This window comes from Arachis ipaensis, chromosome B9 (genome assembly GCF_059453495.1).
Source record: "Arachis ipaensis isolate K30076 ecotype BB chromosome B9, ASM5945349v1, whole genome shotgun sequence".
NCBI classification, from domain to species: domain Eukaryota; kingdom Viridiplantae; phylum Streptophyta; class Magnoliopsida; order Fabales; family Fabaceae; genus Arachis; species Arachis ipaensis.
In genome coordinates this window covers 95,041,369-95,048,829 of record NC_142444.1, presented here as the reverse complement: position 1 = coordinate 95,048,829, position 7,461 = coordinate 95,041,369, and the positions used below count along the sequence as shown (strand labels likewise).

The 7,461-nt window shown below is 42.5% G+C and overlaps 1 non-coding gene across 1 annotated transcript; it reads left to right on the top strand.

The window, feature by feature from the left end:
• Positions 1-6,314: 6,314 nt before the first annotated feature.
• LOC148545529 (small nucleolar RNA R71) lies at positions 6,315-6,421 on the top strand. Its single transcript, XR_015901134.1, has one exon. It is a non-coding gene; the product is annotated as a small nucleolar RNA R71 (small nucleolar RNA).
• Positions 6,422-7,461: the final 1,040 nt, after the last annotated feature.

Below are 7,461 nucleotides of genomic sequence, written 5' to 3'. Positions count from 1 at the left end.
AATAAAAAAAGAAAAGAATACATCTATCTTACAGGAACTGAGACAATAAGTGGATATAGATTCTTCTCCGCAAAGTATGTTACTTGATGTGGGGTGGCCTTCAGTGGAATCTAAGGATGACAACAGATTAGAAAGTTTAAGAAATAAGGGATTGTATACATGAGACAATAATTAGTGATGATGTCTTGGCATAATTAGAAATTAACCATATATCTTGGCAGCTTCCACGATGATTCTGGGCAGCTCCAGTGATGGTGGAAGACCTTCAACAACAGCCAAACAGAAATATTGGTTCCCGCAGCAGTAATGACAGTTACAGTAGCACAAGGAATTCGGACTCAACGAACTCAAGGGCAGAAACAGCTCAGGGCAGTGGACGTTGAATATGATTACGACGGCAACAGGGCAGTAGCGACTCACCCCCGCTAGTGGCTCTAATCACAGCAACTCCAAATCGACGGCAGCAGCGGCTTGAATGGCAGCGGCGACAGAAGCTCAGTGACAGTCGTGGCTCCAGCGACAAGCCCTTGTAGCGATGGTGACAGATCGACGACTCAGGGTGAGGGAAGCTCGATGGCGCACAGCGACACGAGCACGACAGTGGCTCCTCGCAGCTTCGTGGGTGGTGACGGCGACGAGCCTGGCTTCGATGGCAGCGATCATGGGTAGCTCCTCTCGAATCTGTCTGTCTCTCTCTCATGTGCGACACGACGGTGGCATTCGACGGCAGGGAGGAAAACTTTCCACAGCTCTGAAGGTGGCAATAGCTGCAGCGGCGCTGCAGTGGTGACGGCTGGGCAGGCCTTTCCTCTCCTCTCTTCTTCTCCCGATCCCTCTTCTCTCTACAGTGGCTGCTTTTGTTTGTTACGTTGAAGGAGGGTGAGGTTGCGGCTGTTAGGGTTAGGAATTTTGGGAATTAGAGTTTTCTGAGTTAATTTGGGAATTTTGGAATTTAGGGTTAGAAATTAGGGATGTTACAGTGAGTAGTGATGGCGCAGAGTCTTCTCTGATTTGTGGGTGATGAGTGGTGATGGCGCAGAGTCTTCTCTGGGTTGGGGGTGGCGCGAAGAAGGGAAAAACTAAGGTGGGGTTTTATGTTTTCATTTTATTTGGCTAAGTGTTTGTATGTGGATCATTTGCTGAAAATTGAAAAAATTTTTACTAAGTATTGGACATTTGACTTGAGATACATTAGATAACACTTTTAAAGCGCACCCGAAACCTGATAAATAGGTTACTCTTTAAAAGTGTATTCTTTGGTGTAAAAAGTGAACCCATAGCTTCTAAGATAAGGCTACGCTTTATAAGTGATATTTATAATACCTAAGGCTACACTTTTCAAGTGATGCCACAAATGTGTTTTCTATTCTCCTACAAAAAGGAAACACGGAGAAAAGCATAGCCTATTCTAGGAATAAGCTACACTTTTCAAATGTAGCCTAAAAAATATGGCTGGATGGGTATTTTTCTTGTAGTGCAAGTTTGTAAAATCTTTTTAATAATTCAATTCAATTGTGGGTTTGATTTGACTGCTATGGCTTTAGCCCTTGTACTTAAATATGTTTTCTTGGAAGTTGACGTGTTTTGACCAAGTGGATGCATTCATATAGATAGATTGCATATAGATAGATTGCATTTAGTTAGTTTGCATTGAATAAATGTTGATACCCCTTTGCTTATTTCTTGATTTTAGCATGAGGACATGCTTAGTTTACGTGTGGGGAGATTTGATAAACCCCAATTTTGTGGTTTATCTTGTGCTTAATTTGGGGAATTTTATCACCTTTTCCTACATTTATTCAATGAAATAGCATGGTTTTGCAATTCTCCCTTGATTTGTGCTTAAATGTGAAAACATGCTTTTTAGGCCTTAAAATAGCTAAATTCAATTCACTTTAATTCCATTCGATGCCTTGATGTATTTGTTTAGTGATTTCAGGTTCATAAGTTAAGTATTGGATGGAAGAAGTGAGGAGAAAAGCCTGCAAAGTGGGAGAACTCATGAAGAAATGAAGGAACCGCAAAGCTGTCAAGCCTGACCTCTTTGCACTCAATCGACCATAACTTGAGCTACAGAGGTTCAAATGAGGCGGTTCTAGTTGCGTTGGAAAGATAACATCCGGGGCTTCAAAATGATATAAAATTTGCCATATGTTGCTTCGAGTATATGGGCACACACGCGCCATGTACGCGTGCGCGCCGATGCTGCTCGTGGCCCACTAAAGTGAAATCGCCCCCAGCGATTTCTGAAGCACTTTGGGCCCAATCCAACTCATTTCTAATGCTATTTCATGCAGAATTCAAGCAGGGGCAAAGGAGGGGGGGAGGGAGCAATTGTTTTGAAGTTTTTGCATCATGTAGCTTAGTTTCTAGAGAGAGAAACTCCCTTTTTTCTCTAGAATTAGGGTTCGTAGAATTAATTGCATCATAGATCCATGTTTAATTCCTTGCTTTCTGATGAGCGGATAATTTATACGCTTTTTGGCATTGTTTTTAGTATGTTTTTAGTAGAATCTAGTTACTTTTGGGGATGTTTTCATTAGTTTTTATGTTAAATTCACATTTCTGGACTTTACTATGAGTTTGTGTATTTTTCTGTGATTTCAGGTATTTTCTGGCTGAAATTGAGGGACTTGAGCAAAAATCAGATTCAGAGGTTGAAGAAGGACTGCTGATGCTGTTGGATTCTGACCTCCCTGCACTCAAAATGGATTTTCTGGAGCTACAAAACTCGAAATGGCGCGATTCCAATTGCGTTGGAAAATAGACATCCAGGGCTTTCCAGAAATGTATAATAGTCCATACTTTGCCCAAGTTTAGATGACGCAAACTGGCGTTCAACGCCAGCTCTCTGTCCAAATCTGGCGTCTAGCGCCAGAAACAAGCTGCAAAGTGGAGTTCAACGCCCAAACTGGCACAAAAGCTGGCGTTCAACTCCAGGAATGACCTCTACACGTGTAACATTCAAGCTCAGCCCAAGCACACACCAAGTGGGCCCCGAAAGTGGATTTATGCATCAATTACTTACTCCTGTAAACCCTAGTGACTAGTTTATTATAAATAGAACTTTTTATCATTGTATTCAGAGACTTGCTTACTCCGGTTCCCCTCTGGGGCCGAGACCAATGAACTCCATTATCACTTATGTATTTTCAACGGTAGAGTTTCTACACTCCATAGATTAAGGTGTGGAGCTCTGCTGTTCCTCAAAGATTAATGCAAAGTACTACTATTTTCTATTCAACTCATCTTATTTCACTTCTAAGATATTCATTCGCACTTCAACCTGAATGTGATGAATGTGACAATCATCATCATTCCCTATGAACGCGTGCCTGACAACCACTTCCGTTCTACATTAGAATGAATGAGTATCTCTTAGATCTCTTAATCAGAATCTTCGTGGTGTAAGCTAGAATGATGGCGGCATTCAAGAGAATCCAGAAAGTCTAAACCTTGTCTGTGGTATTCCGAGTAGGATTCAATGATTGAATGACTGTGACGAGCTTCAAACTCGCGATTGCTGGGCGTAGTGACAGACGCAAAAGGATAGTAAATCCTATTCCAGCATGATCGAGAACCGACAGATGAATAGATGTGCCGTGACAGAGTGCATTGACCATATTCACTGAGAGGATAGGATGTAACCATTGATGCTAATGGTGAAAATTCGAACGCTAATGAGCAAGCAAGGAGGACGCTTGGCTCATACACTGCACCCACTGCTGACTTCTATGGGCGCAGTATAACTGTACCTGCCATTGGTGAACAATAATTTTGAGCTGAAGCCGCAATTGATCACTCTGGTACAGTAGAACTGGCAGTTTCATGGACTCCCGCAGGGAGATCCAAACCTATTCATCTCTAACTTCCTGCAGATCTATAACACTGTGAAGACGAATAGAGTGAATCTTGAGGTCTACAAGCTCATGCTCTTCCCATTTACTGTGAGGGACAGAGCAAAACAGTGGCTTGATTCTCTGCCCAAGGAGAGCTTGGACACATGGGACAAGGTGGTCACTGGATTTCTGACCTAATTTTTTCCACCTCAGAAACTAACTAAGCTTAGGGTGGATGTGCAGACCTTCAGATAGAAAGATGGAGAATCCCTCTATGAGGCTTGGGAGAGATACAAGCTGATGATCAGGAGGTGTCCTCCTGACATGTTTTTTGAATGGACAAGGCTACAAATCTTTTATGATGGCCTCTCTGAGATGGCCAAGATGTCACTGGCTAACTCTGCAGGTGGTTCCTTGCACATGAAAAAGATGCCTGAAGAGGCAAATAAGCTTATTGAGATAGTTGCCAACAACTAGTATCTGTACACCTCTAATAGGAACCCTATAAACACTGGGACTACTCAGAAGAAAGGAGTCATGGAGGTGGACACACTAGATGCCATCTTGGCTCAGAACAAGATCATGTCCCAGCAAATTTGCATGATCTCTTAACATTTAACAGGGATGCAAGTCTCAGCTGTCAACACTCAAGATGCATCCTATGACATGACTGGGAGCTACAACCAAGGGGATGCTTGTGGCTATGCTCAACCCACCATTGAGCAAGTTAATTACATGGGCAACTCCTCTAGAAATCCCAAAAATGATCCATATTTGAATACTTTTAATCAGGGAAGGAGGAATTACCCTAACTTTGGTTGGAGAGAGCAGCCACAAAAGCCCCAACTGAGCTTCAATAACAACCAGGGTGGATCCAATATGAATAGGTTTAACAACTAACAATTTCAGCCTTCTCAGCAATAACAAGGACACTCTCAAAGCCAAGACACTCCTGACTTAGCCACAATAGTTGCTAAAGTTTTGAAGACCACTCACAGCTTTATGCAAGAGATAAGAGCTTCAATTCGGAACTTGAAAGTACAACTGGGTCAGTTGAGCAAGAGGATACCTGAGAGACCTCCTAACACTCTTCCAAGTAACACAGAGAAAAATCCAAGAGAAGAGTGTAAAGCCCTTTCCATGGCTAAGGAAACCAAGCCTAAGGAGGTGCATGAGACCAAGAGGAGCCTGAAGTACCACACCCTCAGAAGCTTCAAGAGGAGACCAACGATGAGCAGTTGACTCAATTCTTGAAAATCTTTAAAAAGTTGCACCACAATATTCTTTTTGTTGAGGTGTTAAAGAAGATGCCTCCCTATATGGCCTTTGGTGCGCAGAATTTAACTTCGCACAACTGAACCAGCAAGTGCACTGGGTCATCCAAGTAATACCTGAGGTGAATCAGAGTCGATCCCATGAGGATTGTTGGCTTGAATCAAGCTATGGACACCACGTAAATCTTTGTCAGGCGGATAGAAAAGATGTTTGGTTGTTTAAGCGCATAAACATAAAATAAATATAACGTTACTCAGTAATTGTGGATTCAATGATAAGAAGATGGTTAAGGCTTCGGAGGTGCTTTATTCTACTGGATCAATCCCTTCTTACTGTCTACTCCAACTGTGAATGATTTCTTCTATAGTAGGTTATATGTGATCAATGCCGGTTGAGAGGCCGCTAATCTTCCTCTAGGCTGAACATCGGGTTTAGTGCGCATCCAGTCTAAATGATGGTGAAGCTCCTGCAGTTCTTCCCCTAAATGATCCTAATCAAAATGTCACAGACAAGGCCGAATCTTTCGGATCAGAGAATACTCTGCCTTGGTTCTAGCCTCTACCACAAAGACTTTAGTCTCCCAATACCTCGGCTGAACTGATGTCTCGAGAAGTCCCCAACGATGTCATGGATTAGCTGTCTAAGAGATGTATAATCAAGCTAGTGGTTCATTGATATCCGAAGAAAGACACTCGCTGAACCCATGTAGAATAGAGATAACTTGTGACGGCTCAACTCATTCATAAGTTTGAAGAACAAAGATACATCTTAGGAGAGAATCAACCAGGGTTGTACGTTTTGGAGTAAGGATCATAGGTCTGCCTGGGTGAGTTTGCAATGTAGTTGGCTTGTTCTTGCTCCTCCTCTGCTTCAGCATTCACTCCCTCTTGGATTGCTGATGAGGTGGTGATTGTTGCCACTTGGTTCCTCTCCATCTTCTTGGTGAGGTCAGCCAGCTGCTTGGTAATAAGCTTGTTTTGGGCCAGCAGTGTATCCACATTGTTTAGCTCCATCACTCCTCTAGTGTTGCCTCTTTCAGAAGCATAGAAGTAGTCATTCTCCGCTACAGTCTCAATGACATCTATGGCTTCTTCAATGGTCTTCTTCTTGTTCAGAGATCCCCCAGATGAATGGTCTACTGCCTTCTTTGATTCATAAGAGAGGCCTTCATAGAAAATGTGTAGTTGCACCCATTCATTGAACATATCTGGTGGACACCTTCTTGTCAGGTCCTTAAACCTCTCCCATGCTTCATATAGAGTTTCACCATCCTGCTGCCTGAATGTTTGCACCTCAGCTCTCAGCCTGTTGATCCGTTGAGGAGGATAGAATCTTGCCAAGAATTTGTTCACCACATCTTCCCAGGTTGCTAAACTCTCCTTTGCGAAGGATTCCAGCCATTTAGATGCCTTGTCCTTAAGTGAGAAAGGGAACAGAAGTAGTCTATAGGTGTCAGGATGAACACCATTAGACTTCACAGTATCACATATCCTCAGGAAGATAGTTAGATGTTGATTTGGGTCTTCTTGGACACTTCCTCCAAATGAACAATTATTCTGAACAAGGGTGATGAGCTGTGGCTTTAGTTCAAAGTTGTTGGCATGTATGGTTGGCCTTTGGATGCTGCTTCCACAGTTTCCTGGGTTTGGATTGATGTAAGAACCCAGAACCCTTCTCTCTTGTCCAGCCTGATGTGCTGGACCTTCTCTGCCATGGTTGTGAGCCTCTTCTTCATGATGGTTCTCCATGTTTTCATCCATGTCTGGTTCAAAGTACTCCTCCTCTTCCTCAGCACCAACTACTCTCTTTCCTCTTGCTTCCCTCCTTAATCCAAGGAAGGTCCTCTCAGGTTCAGAATCAAAGGAAGTTCAAGCCCCGCTTCTTCTCCCTGTCATACAACCAACAAGGCACAAGCAAGGAAACAGATGCAGAAAGTACTCTTGTTAAAATTGCTGTTAGTGTGAGTGATGCAATATATCAAACAGTTAGTGGGTTAGTGAACTGACTGGTAAATAACTAAGAAAAAAGAGTAGGGAGGAAGGGAGGAAAATAACTAAAACTGAAAGTAATCAACTCAAACAGAAATTTAAATCAAACAAAAGAAAAATGCTCAATCTAGTTATCCTCCAATTTAGTCATTGTTGATACAAAATCAATCCCCGGCAACGGCGCCATAAACTTGATAGAAGGGAAACTTGTCTCTCAATAATTTTCCTTCGGCAAGTATACCGAATTGTCGTCAAGTAAAAACTCACAATTGAGTGAGGTCTAATCCCACAGGGATTGATTGGTCAAGAAACTTTAATTAGATGAATGTTCTAGTTGAGGAAAGCAGAATTTGGTTTGA